The sequence below is a fragment of the Ornithodoros turicata genome, chromosome 4, assembly GCF_037126465.1.
Source record: "Ornithodoros turicata isolate Travis chromosome 4, ASM3712646v1, whole genome shotgun sequence".
In the NCBI taxonomy this organism is placed as follows: domain Eukaryota; kingdom Metazoa; phylum Arthropoda; class Arachnida; order Ixodida; family Argasidae; genus Ornithodoros; species Ornithodoros turicata.
This window is the reverse complement of record NC_088204.1, coordinates 32,050,271-32,068,467: the sequence shown is the minus strand read 5'-3', so window position 1 is coordinate 32,068,467 and position 18,197 is coordinate 32,050,271. Positions and strand designations below refer to the sequence as shown.

Here is an 18,197-nt window from a genome sequence, read left to right as displayed (position 1 = left end):
GAAATGTTAGGGAGGACCCCGATATTCCCGGCTGCTGCTTAGGTGAGAATACCGGCATATAGAATACTCGTGTTACCGATAGTAGTAATCACTGGACACAGACTGCCGCCAACGCACAACTAGCCTTAACCACGAGTAATTAATTAATTAGAGTTAATTGGGACCCCCCACATTAATCAGCATCATCCAATGAGTCCTCACACTAATTGGGGAGCGTCCAACTCGTGTTCAGGCCAGCTGTGCGTTGGCGGCAACCTGTGTCCATAAAAAAGAAAAAAATAGATAGAGATAGAGTTGAGAGAAGGAGTTCAGTTGAAGATCAACGATGCCATCTTGAAGAAAGCGGTCCGCAACGGACGCTGACCATCGCCTGGCGCAGGAGCACACAGGCAGGTTGCAAAGCATCTTCAGCTGTGACCACAAGTTCTGGACATCCTGTGACGTCAGCTGTGACGTCATCATGGCATGTCTGGGCAGGTTAGGACAGCTCTGGACATGCAAGAGTAAAGATGCTAACCATTAATAGCTATCAACAAAAAGAATCAGCCACAGAAGCGAAACAGCCCATCACAACAGCAGTCACAGGGAGCTCAGAACGATGCGACTGCTCCATCCGACAGCCAGGCACAGAACTGAATCATAATGCTTTTTTCTCCTCTATAAAGTCGCGCATCTGCCCCCTAGCGGGTACATTCTCAACTAATTTTACAACAAAATGATTAAGAATCACGCCAGTGCTACGCTCGTTCCCAAGGCAGAAGAAGATAGAAAATGGCGGGGATGCCCGGACAACAGCAACCAGCGCCCGACGTGCACGAGCATGCCAATCATAAAAAAGGGGGACAAAGTTATCACGTGCGAAAGAATTAGTTACACAACAAATCAGCCCACCACAACAGGTGCGCAGAACGATACGACTGCTCCATCCGGCAGCCAGGCACAGAACTGACTCATAATGCTTTTTTCTCTTCTATAAAGTTACACATCAGCATCCCCCCTAGCGGTTACTTTCTCAACTAATTTCATGGCAAAATTATTAAGAATCACGCCAGTGCTACTCTCGTTCCCAAGGCAGAAGAAGATAGAAAATGGCGGGGATGCCCGGACAAGAGCAACCAGCGCCCGACATGCACGGGCATGAAAATTGCAACCAGAGCGGGGACAAAGTTGGTGAGAGAATTAGTTACACAACACATCAAGGGGCGCAAAATGACACATCCTCTCTATCCGAGAGCAAGGTGCAGAACTGAAGCGTAATGCTTTTTACTCCTCTATAAAGTCATGCATCTGTCCCTCTTGCGGTTACTTTCTGAACTAATTTAATAGCAAAATTATTAGGAATTGTTCTAGCACTATTCCCATTCAGGACAGCACTAGCGTCATCGTCAAGACAACAATGTTCCTTGTCAAAAAAGAAAAAAATACACAGCGTCAACAAAGGAAAGCATGCATGTCGGGGCATGTCAGGAGCGCTATTACACAAGGACAAATCACACGACTGCTGGGCAACAGAGGAAAGCAAACACAGAGAAACACTTGAACAGAGTGAAAAGACACTCACCATCATCAGACACGTACACTACATTCCCTCATTGTAAATCCGCTCGTAACAAAATCCACCTGCGTCGTCGAACGCCATTCACCAGTGACGAACCACACATCCGCACCCCATCAGAGGCAGACGGAACCCCACTGAAGCTACGCTTTCCACTAACGGCCAACGCACTTGCTAGGAAGAGAATTAACGTGTCCACACCCGCCAGTGTCCAAGAGAGAAGTGAATCCTTGCACCCCCCGCAGGCTTTGTTCATTGGTCGTGACGTCATCCTATTGTCTCACGGCTACACTGTGCTTTTCCACAAATGTCCAACCCATCGCCGCTGGACAAGGTCCACCTGAAACAATAGGGTTGCGGTATGACGTCATCATGCAGCCGCGTGGCTCAAGGACGCGTACGCTCTAGACAGGGGACCTGTTATTTATTGAATCACTACCCCAAGATTATTTCCTTTATTCTACTATAATGATTGCATAGAAACTATTGCAGAAAAACACCATACATGAGAGGTGATTGTAGGAATTAAGCATTTCATTCCCAAAGTCTTACTAAATGAGACTTATGTGTACAGGAAAAAACAAAATGATGGTTCAGCCGCGACATGTCCACCCCATCCGAGAGCAAGGCAGCTAACTGGATAATGACGCTTTATTCCTCCTGAATGAAGTCACACACCTGTCCCCCTTGCGGTTACTCTCTGAACTAAATGAATCGTAAAATTATTAAGAATGGTTCTAGCTCTGCTCCCATTCAAGGCAGCACTATTGACATCATCAAGAATGTTTCTTTTCAAAAAGAAAAAAAACTACATGTAGAAGGAAAGCATGTCAGAACAGGTCTGGGCATGTCAGCGCATGTTTGTCAGACAACAAGGGGGAAAAAAGCGAAAAGAAACACTTGAACAAAGCAGAAAACCAGCATCAAACTATTTCTAAGCACACACACTCCTCTTATTCAAAAACAGTGCTCATTATAAATCCGTCCAGCACAATACACACCATTTTGCTATTGCTACACTTTTTTCCAGTAACGGTCAATGCATTGCTACAGACACCTGAAACACTGCGTGACATCATCACATCCTGTCTGAAGAAGACAGCAGCAAAGATAAACACTCCTATTATTTATTGAATCGCAAGGTTATTTTCTTTGTGCGACTCTTAATGACGTTCACTTTTACAATAAAATTCAACAAAAAAGCACCGTGCATATTAGCGATTTTCACCCCAAAGGCTCATCATGGTCATTAGAATCACAACACCAGTAAACTACCACTGCTCTTTGAAATAATAATTGTGACCACTCAACATCATCACCAGGCTTATGTAATACATGACCCTTTCTATGCTCATACATTCGTTGTCTGAGGCTACACCTGCGAGCAAAAAGATGCGAAAGCCAGGGGCAAAGTTCCATTCGCGCACGACAAAGCACAAGACAGAACGCCTTTACGGGAACAGATATATGATGTGATTGCATTCCCACTATATTAATGATTTTCTATCTTGCATTGTAGTTTAGAAAAACTACTACAAAACTATAATTTTATGAGCCTATTAAAATTCTACTTTCTATGGAAACTATAATTGTCCTGTTACTTGGATTCTACTTTCTATGGAAACTATAATTGTCCTGTTACTTGGATCGCTATTAATCACATTAATCAAGCACTCCAATTTTTTTCTCTCTTCCCATTTCAGCCTACCGGGTCTTGTCATGCAGTGAAGCAGACTCACATCCAAAATAATTAATTTACACAGAGGGCGCCGTGCTTCAGGAATTCCTATCCTGCGCTCAGATGCAAGCGTTTCTGCACGAATACCTATAACAGCTTACTTCTTCAACATACCGAGCTCCTAACAACATCTAACAAACAAGCACAGAAACTCACTTCTCAGCTTTACCATGCGACTTTCTTCTCCGCAAAAGCAGTGATTTGAGGAAACAGCAGCAAAAATTGTGCGCACTTGTGCTGGAATTGCTATGGCTCCAAAAACTGAAGCATATGCTAATAAACTAACAAAAAGGCACTCATGTCTGCTATCAGATAATCCTTGCATAATGCTACATGCACAGACGCATTGTCCCTTCGTAAAGAAAGCACAAGACAAGGGCACACAAATTCCTTTAAACAAGAAGGGAAAAGGCTTAAGACGGAGCGCTCAGGAATAATAGCAGAGTCACCGGACATCGCTACGAAACTCAACGGTTAACACAAGATAACAACAAGATAATAGCGGCGGATAAAATTGCAACACTGCTAAACAAGCCCCAACATGCCATGATGACGTCGCAAACCAGGAAAAAAGCACACATGCGCGCGTGCACACAGCAGCTCAGGAATGCACAAGGAGAGGTGCTTTATTGGAATTTCTCCTCCACGCTCACATACCAGCATTTCTGCACAAATACTTATAACTGCATACAGCTTACTCCATCAACATATCAAGCAAAGTGAATACTGACACTCAACAACATATTACAAAAAACAAACAAATTCAATTTTCATGAACTCTCCTTTGCCAAGCAGCTTTCTTCTGCTATACCTGGATGCTGACTATTTCCCCTCATCTACATTCTGAGTAAAAGCAGTGAAAGAACAAAGAGCCGTGAAAAATTACGCGCACTTTCGCTCCAATAGCTCTAACTGCAAGAAACAGTAGTGCATGCTAATAAACACAGAAAAAGACACCCATTTCTGCCAGCAGATAATTCTTGCATAACGCCACATACACAGTCGCATTGCCCTTACGTAAAGAAAGCGCAGGACAGGGATACACAAATTTCCTTAAGTGAGGTCGAACCGCTCAGGAATAATCGGAGAACCACCGGTTATCGCTACGAAACTCAACGACTAGCACAACATGACAGCAACAAGATATTAGCGAAGGGTAAAAATTGCAACAAGAAAGACACTACTGAACAAGTTCAGAGATGCGACATCGCATACAAAATACTGCTCATCGGGGAAAAGGCCTAAGCCTGCAACAGCAAATCATAGAGCATACACAACTTCATTTTTCTATTTCGCGTAAACTAAACGCGATCTGCTTGGAAAACGACTCACAAATTTTCTTAGGGAACAGAGAAATAATGGAATTTCTACTCCGTGCTCAGATACCAGCATTTCTCCTCAAAAAGCCATGACTGCAAAATTAAGCACTACTTACTTCATCAAGATATCGAACACCCAACAAAATCAAACAAGCAACCCCATTTCCACTGATAGAACACTATTAAGCTTTTACCAGGACGCTTTCTTCTGCGTAAAAGAAGAGAAAATAAGAAAAGAGCAGCAAAAAATTACACGCACTTTTGTTCGCATACCGATAAGAGAAAAAAATAAAATTACGAGACACATGCTAATAAACTGTGACAAAGATACCCATTTCTGCTATCAGATAATTATTGCATAATGCTACATGCACAGTCGCGTTATCCCTGCATAAAGAAAGCACAGAACCAGGGTAAACACATCTTGTAAGCGAGGAGAGAAAGTCACTTCTTCTTGGACAGCTTAATACTGCAAAGTCAGAATTCTTACCAAGAAAACGAGGCTTGAACACAGCTACGAGCGTGACAGACACATACTAACAAACAAACAAAACACTCCTATTCACTTCTACTGATAGAATTGGAGTGAACCACACGGTAAGAACAAAGTACACCGCTTCAGGAAAGCATATCAAATGCAGCGCAACAGGATCCGCGTGCAAACTCCTAAAATATCCCGCCCAAAACAAGGACTTCACCAGGGTCGCGTGGTAATTCCATTAAAAACGTTCGTCTAATCCAACAGATTACAATGCAAACGCGATAACAATTATTTTTAAAGCACTGTTTCATGCAATAGTACATAAATGTATCACTCGTGTCACACGAAAAGGCAAACACATAACACTTACTTGTCAAGTGGGGTCCCTGGTGCAGAAAAGCGCGTGCGTGCGCACACACACACACAGACACACACTCACATTTTCACACTCACAAACACAAAGTCTATTTTCACAACCACATAAATCCATATTATTCCTCAGGTCAATAATTATCCTACCATCATCAAAAGACGGCACACACATGTATGCAAACGCGAAACAATAGGCCTTCGTTCTGAATGTAATACGATATCACCAGTCGACCGGCGCGAACCAAAAAAGAAAGGAATGCATGTTCGCTATACATCCAAGAAAAACACGGTGCCGTGCTTCTGCGCAGCAATCATTATACAGAAGTGAATTCACTTTGTTTTCCTTTAATTTCTTTGCACCCATATATATTGCAACAATACTATAGAGCAGAACGGGTAAATGTGAACATCATTTGCTACACACCGTAGCTCTCACCATTTTTAAACCAAACCACTTAACATGTGTTGATAGGTGGGTCATTCCAGGCGAAATGATCCAATGGGTGCGCTCGACCCCCCACAATTTCGGTTCAAAAGATTACCACCCATTCCTTACGACAGGAAAAGGCATGTGTCCAAGATTTACTCGAAAATATTTGCCCGCTCAGAATTTACGCCGGGTCAAAGTTTCTAAGAATGACGTAAACCATACCGGGAAGTAAGTAGACTAGTGGGCACAATATTGCAGCTGGACAGGTTTTTGTGGTGCAGAACGAGAGAGCAGGGTCCAAATAATGTGCCAAGGTTAAAATATTCCCGCTTGTTCCACATTTGACCAGTCAAACGGACCCCATTCGCGGGGCTATTTCGTCCTGTTTTGGGCCTCGCTAAGGACACTTTCCAGATGAGTGAGAAATCCAAGAAAAATTGAGCATATTAACCACTTCCAATACCACAAGAGTAGTATGGGATCAGCTCAACTGGCCCACAACTCTCACAGTGGCCTGGACGCCATTAATGAGCAATTAGAGCTAATTGGGACCCCCCCCAGTAATTAGGACCCACCAGGGAGTCATTACACTAATTGGGGTGCATCTAGGACGTGTCCAGACCACTGTGTGAGTTGTGGGCTAGTTGAGCTGATAAAAAATAAAAAAATAGGTAGAAAATAAAATGAAAAGATAGAGATAGAGTGGAGAGAAACAATTTATTCGAAAATCAACGATGCCGCGGCGAAGAAGCCGCTCCGCAACACCCGAGTGACCAGCGCCCGCCATGTTGGTAGTTTGCACCCAGCAGTTGCAGAGATCGACGACAGGTGGCCACGTAGTTGCAAGGCATCACACCAGATGCCGCCACCGTCATAGCTCTAGACGAGAAAGACAGAACAAGATACTAGCGGCAGGTAAAAATGGCAGCACTGCTAAACAAGTCTAGGCATGCGAGAGAAAAGGTCTAACCGCTACTGCTAAACAGAAAACAGTACACATCGGGGAAAAAGGCTCACGGGGGCGATCGCTTAGGCCTAACCACAACACTACGCAGCTAACACAAGGCGGGAACCACACATCGCTAAACATGCGAGAAAAGGCTTAACACGAGCGCGGTCACCGCTAAACACGGCAAACATACGAGGAAAGAGGCTTACGGGGGGCGATCGCTTAGCCCTAACCACAACACTATGCAGCTAACACAAGGCGGGAACCACACATCGCTAAACATGCGTCAACAGGCTTGGACACCGCAAAACAAGTCTAAACATGCGAGAAAAGGCTTAACACGAGCGCGGTCACCGCTAAACACGACAAACATACGAGAAAAGGAGCGCGTCAAATCACTCACCTTTTCCCCCGCGGCAACTTCCAGGCAGAAACTGAGCGAGCGCGGAGAACATACGTCTGCTCCCTACGAGATCCAGCCAGCAACTGAGCGAGCGCGCGGAGCGCACGTCCGTCTTCCGCGACGGTCCGAGAGAAACTGAGAGAGGCGACGCGCGCGCGCCCTCTGCTCCACCCGTCCGCGCATGCGCGCGCGCGCGCTCCTAGCGCCCCCTGCGCCGGCCGCGGGTGTTTTCGGTTTCGGCTCTCTGCTGCTGCGCGCGCGCTCCTAGCGGCGACGGGTGGCTTTTCAGTTTCGCTTTCATTCTCCGTTCTTTGCGCGCGCGCGCGTTTATCTGTATAAAGGCAGGGCGCACCGCGCTCGCGTCATCACTACGTGAAGATGTTCAGCTACCACTCTTTACAAAATTGTTCCCGTACCCACGCTTCTTGGGAAGAAGTGGAGAAGGAATGTTTCAACGGCGAAAGTCCACGCAACGAGCTCGTCATCACTGCTTTTCGCTACGTGATAGACATGGTAGGCTTTGGTAATATAGGAGAGATCTCGCCGGGGCCGCTGCAGGAGATGGTGCGTCGAATTTACGCCCGTTACAAGAACGTCTGCATAACGGTTCCTGACGGGCCCCTGGGACTAATGAGCGAATTTGTGAGCTTGGCCAACGCAGAATTCAACTACATCGCTGCAGACATCGTGGACCTTCTCGCTCGTGCCGTCGCTCATATTAAGCACGCCCTGCGGAAGCAGCGACATTTGCAAGCAGTCTACATCGTCAACTTTGTTACTGATTTATTGAAATACCGCTTGGTTATTGACATGCAACGCATTAAACAGTCCGAATAACTTTGACGAGACTCTGTGTGTTCTTTCACTGAAACATCTTTATTGAATACATACAAAGGACTTGGTCGATAGATGCCTGCTCTTTGTTCCACGGTCACTCGATTCACAAAGGCGCTCGCGGTCTTCCTTGCCCCAATGCTGTACAAGGAGGGGTCCTACTGCTATACAGGAAGGCAGTTTGGCCTAACGGGGAGGTTGCTGGACGGCGTTTCCTGTGCTGCATGATATGCGACGACAGCGGTTCCTGAAAAACAATGTCATACATAGAATACACTCTCACAGCAGAGACGGTCAACTTACATTTTGGTCCACGAAATGCCTCGCGTCGAGGATGAATGCCCCTCTCACAGCAGAACCACTCGACTCACATTTTGCTCCACGAAACGACTCTCGTCGTGGATGAATGCCCCTCGTGGGTTTTCGATCAACCGTCTCCTCCTCCTGTCATTGCGCTGATGGCGTCTGTACTTTGGACACCACGCCATTGCAATATCGCATAGGATGTCGACGATGTCAACCAAACGAAAAATGAAAGAAGGTTTTAATTTAACCCCAATTTGAAATAATTCTCCCTTTAAGAACTCCTTAATTTTGTATAATCAGCATGGTCGCTAATGAAATTCGTGTTATGCACGAATTCTCCCCCCCGTTTTGGAATAATCTAACGAAAAATGAAAGAAGGAGTTCAATTTTGAATAAGGCCAGATTAAAATGTACCCCCCAAATCTTCCCAATTACACCTAATCAGAATTCATGTTTGACATGAACTCCCTTACCCATTCCCAATTTTGACTGGTGCGGGGGACGCCCCACAATTCCCCATTAAACCTAATCAGAATTCATATTGGCCATGAATTCACGCCCTCCCCGAATTTTGAATAATGCGGGCGATGCTCCCCCTAATTTTGAACTTCGCGGAGCCTAATCGGACCTCATGTTAGGCATGAAGTCCCTCCCCCCAATTTGAAATAATTCTCCTGTGTGTACCTAGCAAATAGAGAAAAGGAGGCATTAATCAAACATCGATCTAAACACATACAAATGCACTTACCTCCGGCGCAAGCAGACCGAACGTTGTGGTGGTGGTGGTGGTGACATCGTCGACATCATCATCTTTAACTGCGGTCTATCCCACGCTCGCTTTTATACGCAGGATCTGTGGTTTCCTATTCTCCTATTGTATTGGGGCAGACAGAGAGAGAGAGAGAGAGAGAGAGAGTCGCGTGATGCGAAAGACGATATGCGTTTATTGGCTGACGTGTTTACATGGGTGCTTCATGGTCTTCTATAAGAACCCAGGGATCCAATCTAGTAATAAAGAACCAGAATAAGGATTCTACGAACAAAAACCACAATCGAAAACACTCACGGTATTTGACTCGCCATCCAGCGTTCAGCGAGTTCTCTCCAACCCGCTGCACTCGCTCTGTTCCACTGGTGCACCAGGGAGTAGAGGAGGTGCTCTGCTTCCCCGAAGCTTAAAGGAGCAGTACCTTCTAGCGGTAAAGTATGCTCCTCTAAGCTTCGGGGCACTCTGAAAAAGAGCTCCCCCTCTAGTCCCCGCTGCACAGCGATTTCGCGCCACTCCCTGCCGTAGCACGCCATGAGCACTTCTGTGGTGGCCGTCTCAATGTCTTCTTCGTCTACGATGGCGAACGCTTGCAAAAACGTCTCCATATCCAAGCGGGGCACATCTCCCCCCGCACCGGGGATCAGCTGGAAAAATAGCTGCACAATGTGTGTCACAGTGAAACCTACAGAGGAACGTTAGGTATTAGAAAAATAACTATTTCTAAACAAGAAGAGATAGAGAAAAACTTACCAAACGGCGGACGAATGTGGACCAGAAGGTCCAAAATCGTCTGGAACGTATGCAGCATTTTCTCGGGACTCTTGATTCGAGAATAGTGGACAAGGGGGGTACAGGGGATGACCATCTTATAGTACAGGGTTCTCACGCTCGCACTAACCCCATTCACGTCATATCCATCGATTACGTAAATCCGCCACTTTGCGTCTGTGACAAGATGCCGCCCTTTGTTCCTCCAATATCGTGCGAGGAGGAGGAGGAGGAGGGGAGACACAGGGGGTTCGAGACCAGACACGTTCAAGGACTACAAAGACGGAGAGAGAGAGAGAGAGAGAGAGACGACCCGCTGTCACATCCTGTGTAACCGTCCCAGAGTGGGATTCGAACCCAGGATCCTTCTACACTGGGCGCGACACACTAACCACCAATCTAATTCGTACTGCGTGACGTTTTTCGTATTGCGGGGTTCGTGTCTACACACGTCACAACATGTTCAAACACGTCCAAACATGTTCAGACATGTTCAGTGACGTCACAACATGTTCAAACACGTCCAAACATGTTCAGACACGTTCAATGACGTCATAAGAGGAAGAGAGAGGAACGAGTGTGTCCAGGGGCGACTTCGACGCCTGTGTCTAAACACGTCCCAACATGTTCAGACACGTTCAATGACGTCATAAAGAGGAAGAGAGAGGAACGAGTGTGTCCAGGGGCGACTTCGCCGCCCATGTCCAAACATGTTCAAACACGTCTTAACATGTTTAAACACGTTCAATGACGTCATAGAGAGTGAGAGGCAAAGCTTTACTATAAATGTCGAAGCGAACGTTCGATCGTCATTCCATCATGATCAGCTTGGTAGATCCTCGTAAGTAATACCCATGACGTCATCATCATCGTCGAAATGTTTGAAGAGTTTCGTTTCCAGTGTACAACACTTTTGCTGCGCGTGAAGTCGGTTTTTTCCCGCCTCACATATTTCGGGAGATTGGCAGGGCCCGCTTCTTCTGCACCAATTGCGGTGGATTGTGGTCCAAAGGTACGCTTCCTCGTTATTTTTTAATACGTTCTATAATCGTTCACATTTTTTTCCAGAGCAAAAGCATTGGACGGACCGATTGATTCGCCCGTTTCTCGGCTGTCGGACGGTACCGTTCGACGTACGTTGCGAAGGACTTCGACTATTGAAGGAAGATGGAGAAGATGGACCATCAGTGTCACTCTGTGACTGAAGAAGATTGTACGTGCGTGTGTGTTTGAGATATAAAAACATGCGTTTCTCACACTCCTTTCGTTGCAGATTACGAATGGCTACTGACGGGAGATCTACCCCTGGTCCTAACCTTCAAGCCTCCTCCAAAGACCTTCTTTTTGCGAATCGGCGATCAACTGACTACCTGTCGCTGCGGTGGACTCTGGTCGAGAAACCCCAGCCATTGGTTAGACTCGAGCCTTCGTCCGTATTTGGGCTGCCTTCCCGGCTACGAAACCAAAGCTGGAGCCTAATTCGTGTGTAACGAGAAATAAAAAAAGGTTGTCTACTCTCATTCCGTCTCAGTCATGATGACGCCCGAGCAGAGGTTTGCCACCTTTGTGCAAACGCGAATGTATCGGGACTTGCTGCGATTACGCGATTATATTCACGGCGATAGCTGCGAGGGAGACTTTCGCTCGATTCTCAAGACGATACCCTTACGTCTGTTCACCGTCAGTGGGAAGATTGCGAAGAAAATGAAGCGTTTCGTAGATTACAAGCTCGAGCTGCTGGAGAAGTATAGACGAGGAGAGACAGTCGACCCGTGTCTCATCAACGCGGGTTTCAACCGACCTATCGTCCGTCGCTACTGGCTTCTCCACACATCCCTCGACGTCACGGTGCAGACCGGCGACGACGGCGGTGAGCGTCGGGTCAGCACGTTGGAAGATCGTCTCGCAAGGGTCTTGTGTATGTCGTGAAAAAATAAATAGACTATTTTTTTACGAAACGAGTTCGCTCACGAGGAGACGTTTTATTGTTTCGTCATTCTCTTCGAGGTTACAGGAAAACATGGATACACAACTTTTCAAGCTGTAGCGTTTCGACATGCGCGTGGCTACGTAGATACAAAAAAGCCCGCAGTAAGGCGAAAAAGGCGATTGAATACACTTGTCGTTATACTCGTCCACTACAGGTAAAGTCCTTCGAAGGTTTGCTTCGATGGGGGGAAGTCCGTAGCTGTCGAAAAACACGGAAGACCCGTCGTAGTTTTTCAGGTAGAGCACCCAGTGCTGCCCGCGTCTTCTTCGCTCTTCCGTATTGATGATTAAATAACCGGGCTTGCGTAAAACGAAGGCTTCGTTGGAAGCGCAAATGCCTCTCAGCATGGAGGAAGCGAGGGGGTTCAGGGACACGAGTTCCAAGATGTCGCTCTCGTACATCTTTTCTTATGGGAAGGTGACCGTACGGTCCTTGTCGACGTACATGAGCTTGGGACACTCGGAAATCAAGAGGACGGTGACCGCGTGTGGAAGGGCTTTAGCGAAGCGTAATTGCAGGCGAACGTTTCCTTTTCGCCACTCGTTCAAATGCGAAGGAGAAGAACACTTGTCCACGTCCAAGTTAAAGTAGAGAAGGAACCCGTTCGTTTTAAATCGCTCGTAGCTATACTTGAAATGTTTCTCTCCCAGTTCTTGCAAGAAGTTAAAGTAGGGAATTTTGACGAGATCGTTCTGAAAGTCGTACTCGGCTCGCACTTGCTGACCGTCCACGGAGAGCATCGAATGAGACAGGTCGTAATGGCGGAATTTGTAGGGGTTCGATTGGATGTCGCCGAGAAAGTCGGACGTGGCGAGCAGGGCGACGCATAATTTGGAAGGTACCCTTTCGGGGTAAACGTTTTCAAAGTGAGCGTCCAAGCTCCCGGCACTCAAGCTCCGCACCTTGGTTTCCAATCCGCGTAACACGTAGATAGCCGGCGTGGTCTGAAGCCGCCGCTCGTATTCCAAAAATAGGGAAGGTGCCAGCGTCACCTTTTTCAAGTGTAACGTCATTTCTTTAATGTCCACCTCGTAATTGTACGTTTTCTTGTCTCTGGGGACCGATACGAGTTTAAATTCGTCGTTGTTTAATAGGAAAACGACGCGAATTTCGACGGCAGGTACCATCAGGCGCGGCTGTTGAAACAGGTCGGTATTGATCTGACCGACCAGGTTAAAGTATTTTCCACCCTTCGTCGCTTCGTAACGTTGTTTCGGACCGCGAGACGAGACGTCGTAATCGTCCTTTAAATGTTCGTCGTCCTCGACATAGAGTCCAGCCGCGTGCACTGTTTCTTGAGCCGCGGGCGTGGAATGAAGCACGACGTCCAAAATACTCCTGTAGGCGTACAACTCGTTGGAACTGACGAGCTTGTTGTTCGCATAAACGGTGACCGTCTTAAACATGCCGCTCAACAGGTGGTTTATTGGGAAAACGACATCTTTCTCGTCCATTTCTTCCCCGTCGTCGCGAACAATGCGCACGGTCAAAGACACGAAACTGCCGTAGAGATCCAAGTGTGCCCTTTGCAAATTTTGAATACAAAACTCGATCACGGAATTATTTACTCCGTTGACCGGATAAAAAAGTTGGTACGAAGTATCTTCCACGCCGTATTGAATGGAAGGGGGTTCGAATATCATCACATCACTCGTTAGACAGATCGGCGTCTGTATTTTTCCTTTCGTTGACGTCATGACGGAGCGCGCGCAGCGGATGTGTGACCTTCACGGCGTACCAAAGATATCTGCAGGTGCGTCGTGTGTCGGCGCCTTTTGTTGTCGTTTGCGGCGTTTCTTCCCATTGTTGTTTCCAGAGCCCTCCATGGAATCCAGCACGTCTCTCCCCGTTGCTATGGCCGTCTTTTTTACTGCGCGCGATATTCCTTCGCCATCGGCCAAATTCCGCGCCAAGCGCTTCAACGTTCTCTTGGCGATCGGTTTTATTTGCTGCCAGATGGGAACGATAAACTTGGATATGTTGCTCAACACACCGCCCCCTCGTTGGAAAAGGGGTCCCGTGTACACGGGAATTATTTTGGGGGAATTACGGTACATATTTGAAATGCAACGTTAGATTGGTTCTGCCTTTGGACCGCAACGGCAAACGTCTTCCCGTTTCGTCCGCGAGAACGATCGTCACTGAAGGAATTTCGAATTGAGACAGGTTAAAATACTGGATGTTATCTAACGTGTAGGTGACGACGTGCTTGTCTTTCTCGTAATAAAAGGGTAGTATTTTTAATATCGGTTTTTTCCCGCTCCCCACGTACGTGGGTTCCACGATATCCGTGTACACGATTATGTTGTGAAACGGGGGTTCCAGGAGTACCTCGACGGAGCTCGTAGCATCCTCATCCCCCGTGAACACGGTACGCGATTCGAAGCCCAAAAGCACGGCAAGGTACTCGGAAAGTCTTAGGGTGGAGGTGCCCTCGGAAAGCCGAATTTTACATTTCTGTTCGGTTCCGTCGAAGCTGAAGCGCGCGCGTTCGCCTACGCGCTGATTAATCGCATTTAGAAGTGCTTGCGGCGTCGCATAATAGCCGGGAGGCAGATGTACTTGCAAAGATCGAGGAATTTTCGTCTTGATCGTGAAAGAAAATTGACGCGCTATGGGGAGAGAGACGCGTAGCGTTTCTTCATGTCCCTCGACGGCTGTGAGATGTAGCAGCTTGACAAAGGGTTCCGGTACGTGCAACCCTTTCGGTGTTTTCAGAGAGTACACGTTATCCGCGAATTCTAGCGAGGCGTCCAGCTTGTGCGTCTGGAAATACTTGTTGAGTGTGTTCCGTAGGGACGTGGTTTCCGAATTCAGAGTGACGTCGCCGAAAGCGACGTCGGCTGCGGCGTGCTCCAATAAGATGGAGGTGGCTTCGCGTTCGCTCAATTTGGGGGGTTTCACCGCACGACCTGCTTCGCGGGACGCTAGCGAGGCGTCGAGCGCTTGCGCGAGCCGAGGGTCCAATTCCACGGCTTTCACGTCCACGGGTAAGACGAAGTCGTATCGCGATTTATTGTACGCGAAAGAAACGTCGAATTCCGAAAGGGCTTTTCCCAAATCCCTCTCGAGATCCGAGGTGACACGAAAAGTTCTGCCGGCTTCCACCGTGTCCTCGAAAGAAACCTCGATTTTCGCATCTTGCCTTTCGTAGCCGATATTTAAAAAATCGTTACTTATGCTGAGATCCATCAGACCGACTTTATACCGATTCGAGAGCTGAAGCGGACTATCGAAAGCTACCGTGAAGGCGTTGAGTTTATTCGAGGGAAACTTATCCATGCTGGCGTTCGAGAGCAGGTGGACGTAGATGTCCGACATCATTTCCCAATCTTGACCACGTCGCTGCTCGGAACCCAACTGTCGTGTTCTTTGTCGTAACCGAACCAGCGAACCAAGGAGAAGCTCTGACCGTTCAGTTGCTTCTTTCTCAGCACTTTCGTTACTGGCCAAGGCTGATTGGCGTCTCGGGTTACGACGAGTACCTCCTCCGGGTAGAAAGATCCGTCCACTTCCTTACCCCGGTAATCTTCCAGATGTACGACGGGAGGAGAGGTGTCTCTCAGGCGGGAGACGGTGAAAATCTGAGGCGACCAACTCCCTTCCGAGCTCTTATGAAAACCTTTTCTATGTAGTAGGACCCTCACTTTATCCCCCAGTTTGAGCTTCTTTTTCACGGAGGGTACGACGGGCTTCCCATTTATCTTATTGAACAGCTCCAATTCGTTTTCGGGCGTGACTTCGGACGGGCTGATGCCCAAAGTCCTGTGTTTGGTGTTGTTGTAGTCGCGCACGATCTTGGGAAGCGCGGAAACGAAGTGGTATTTTCCCGTTACTCTAAAATAACGGAATATTCTGTCGCGTAAAGTGCGTATGACGCGTTCTGCCTGCGACGCTTTGATTACTGGAGAGAAGGTAGAATAGATGTGTACCTTCTTTCGTGAGAGATACTCCTTGACGGTCTTGTTGTAGAATTCCCCGCCTCTGTCGCAAAAGATGCGTGTAGGTACGTTACCTCCCCGAAAAAGTCTTATCATGGCCCTTTTCATTTCGGCGGGGCGCTTCGTCTTTAGCGGGAGGGTGCGCAGAAAGCGGGAGAGGGAATCGATCGCCACGAGAATGTAGCGGTAGCCACCGTTGAATCTCTTGTATTTTGAAAAATCGGCGAGATCCATTTGCCACACGTCGTTGATCTTGAGCGCGATGATGCGTCTCCTATTAAACTTTCTTCTGACCGGATGGTGGAGCGTGTAGGCATCCAGCTTTCTGAGAATGGCGAGAGCCTTCTTTTTGCTCAAGTGATGCGCTTTTCTATAGCGTTCCACACCCCCCAAACCACCCTCTGGTTTCTCATATCCCTCCATAAGTCGTCCACGCAATGGAGGCCTGCTGCTGCTGCTGCTGCTGCTGTTGAGGCTCGCGAGATTTGGGTAGAGAAATCAGACGCAATAGTTTCGAGACTTTGGGGAACCAGGAAGGTTTCTTTCCCGTCTTACGTTGCAACAAATAATTGACGAGTTCGTAAACGGAGGAGTGTCTGATGGGCTTGCCCGACACGGAGACACAACCCTCGCGATCCCAGGAAAGAACCTTCTTTAATTCCGAGACGACCCTTTCCGCTTCCTCTTCGTCCACCTCTGGAGAGAGGAGCGAATAGTCAAAGTCATTTGTAGCGTCGGACGCCTTGTTTTTATTGTCGTAGGGGTCAAATCCGTACTGCTTGAGTATGCGATACAGTGCTTGCAGTATGAGTTTCACTTTGACGTCGTCACTCTCCTTCGAGGAAAGAATGTTTCCGATGGAGGAGGAGGTGGTCACTTCAATTCTCTTGGCCATTGGCGAAAAGGTTCAACACGGCGGAAAGCAGGAGAGGAACCACCGACGAAAGAACGCCCTGTCCTCGCTGCTGAGACAGATAGCGCTTCAAACGTTGCGGATTCTTGTGAATCTTTTTGTAGGCGAGCCGTCGTAAAAAGCGTTTGTGCTTCTTCAAACGCGCGAACGTATCTGGAGCTAGAGCCACCTTTCCGTTCAATACATTGAGGCAAATTTCGGAGAGGTGTTTCATGTCGGACGAGGACGAACGTCTCAAGACGTCGCGGCGGCGTGGAGGGGGTAGAGTGGAGAGTACTTTGAGTAAAGTGAGGTGAGGGCGGAGATTCATTTCGGAGCGTAGATATATTGACGTTCTCCCGGAAAGATATTGCTACGCAACCTGTGATCCTCGTGCGTATAGTTGTGAAGATCCACGAGTAAATATGCGTGGGGCGACGACATCGCTTGTTTATATGCGTCCAGAAAATACTCCAATCTTTTTCTGCCAAATAGCTGTTGGCCGAAATGTTCCATCTGGTGCACGCTGCGCACGGTGCGCCACAGGACGACGTAACTGGCGTTGTAGGATATTGTTCTAAAATGGCTACTGTCGAAAAAGATGTTTTGAACGAGTAAGAAGATCGAGGCGTTGGCGTGGTGAGAACCCCGAATGAAAAGATCGGTCACCTCCTTCAAGGAGCCGGCGTCGGTCATGTGATCGTCGACGACGATCAGCGTAGCGCGCGACGTGTCCCACTCTCGCGGTAGCTCCTTGGTAAATTTTACGGAGTCCCCGAATTCGTCCTGCATGCTCGGCGAAGCATATTTCTGCACGTAGAATATTTGTGACGGAGGCTTGTCTACCACGTCGTTCAGGTTCCTCAACACGTTAGCAACGAAAGTAGATTTGCCGCACATGGAGGGGCCGCTTAAGATACAGCGAAAGGGATGACGGAAACGAAAAGGTTCGGGGGAAGACATGTTACGTGCGTACACGTTTCACGAAGAGAAAGAAGAGACTGAGGCTCGAAGAGAAATGCATCGCTTTTATTTACACATCCTCGTCGTCGTCCTCTACATCGGAACTGCGTTCCCAATACAGATTGTCCAGGCTAAAGTTGGACTTCTTTTTCGCCAGTCTGTCCGCCGCTAAGATGCGGTCGAGCGTCTTCATCTTGTCCTGACACATTTCTTGCCGTGCTTGCAACCATTCCAGGCGGTGGACTTGAAAGGCTTCCTCCACGATGCCGCGTATAAATTCGCGAAGTTCTTCGTTTTTTGTCTTTTCCTTGCGACGACGAGAAACGCAGGAGAATAAACCACACATGGCGTTTTCCACGTATCGGTCAGAATGATGACGCGAGCGCGGTGCGCGCTGCCTTTATAGAGATAAACGCGCGCGCGCAAAGAACGGAGAATGAAAGCGAAACTGAAAAGCCACCCGTCGCCGCTAGGAGCGCGCGCGCAG

At 47.8% G+C, this 18,197-nt stretch overlaps 2 long non-coding RNA genes across 2 annotated transcripts; both read right to left on the bottom strand.

Moving 5' to 3' along the window:
• Positions 1–6,593: 6,593 nt before the first annotated feature.
• Positions 6,594–7,559, bottom strand: LOC135392943 (uncharacterized). Its single transcript, XR_010422323.1, has 2 exons — positions 7,248–7,559; positions 6,594–6,774 (listed from the first exon to the last, which is right to left on the bottom strand). It is a non-coding gene; the product is annotated as an uncharacterized LOC135392943 (long non-coding RNA).
• A 1,053-nt stretch (positions 7,560–8,612) lies between these two features.
• LOC135392942 (uncharacterized) lies at positions 8,613–10,077 on the bottom strand. The gene is made up of 3 exons (XR_010422322.1): positions 9,454–10,077; positions 9,136–9,392; positions 8,613–9,071 (listed from the first exon to the last, which is right to left on the bottom strand). It is a non-coding gene; the product is annotated as an uncharacterized LOC135392942 (long non-coding RNA).
• Positions 10,078–18,197: the final 8,120 nt, after the last annotated feature.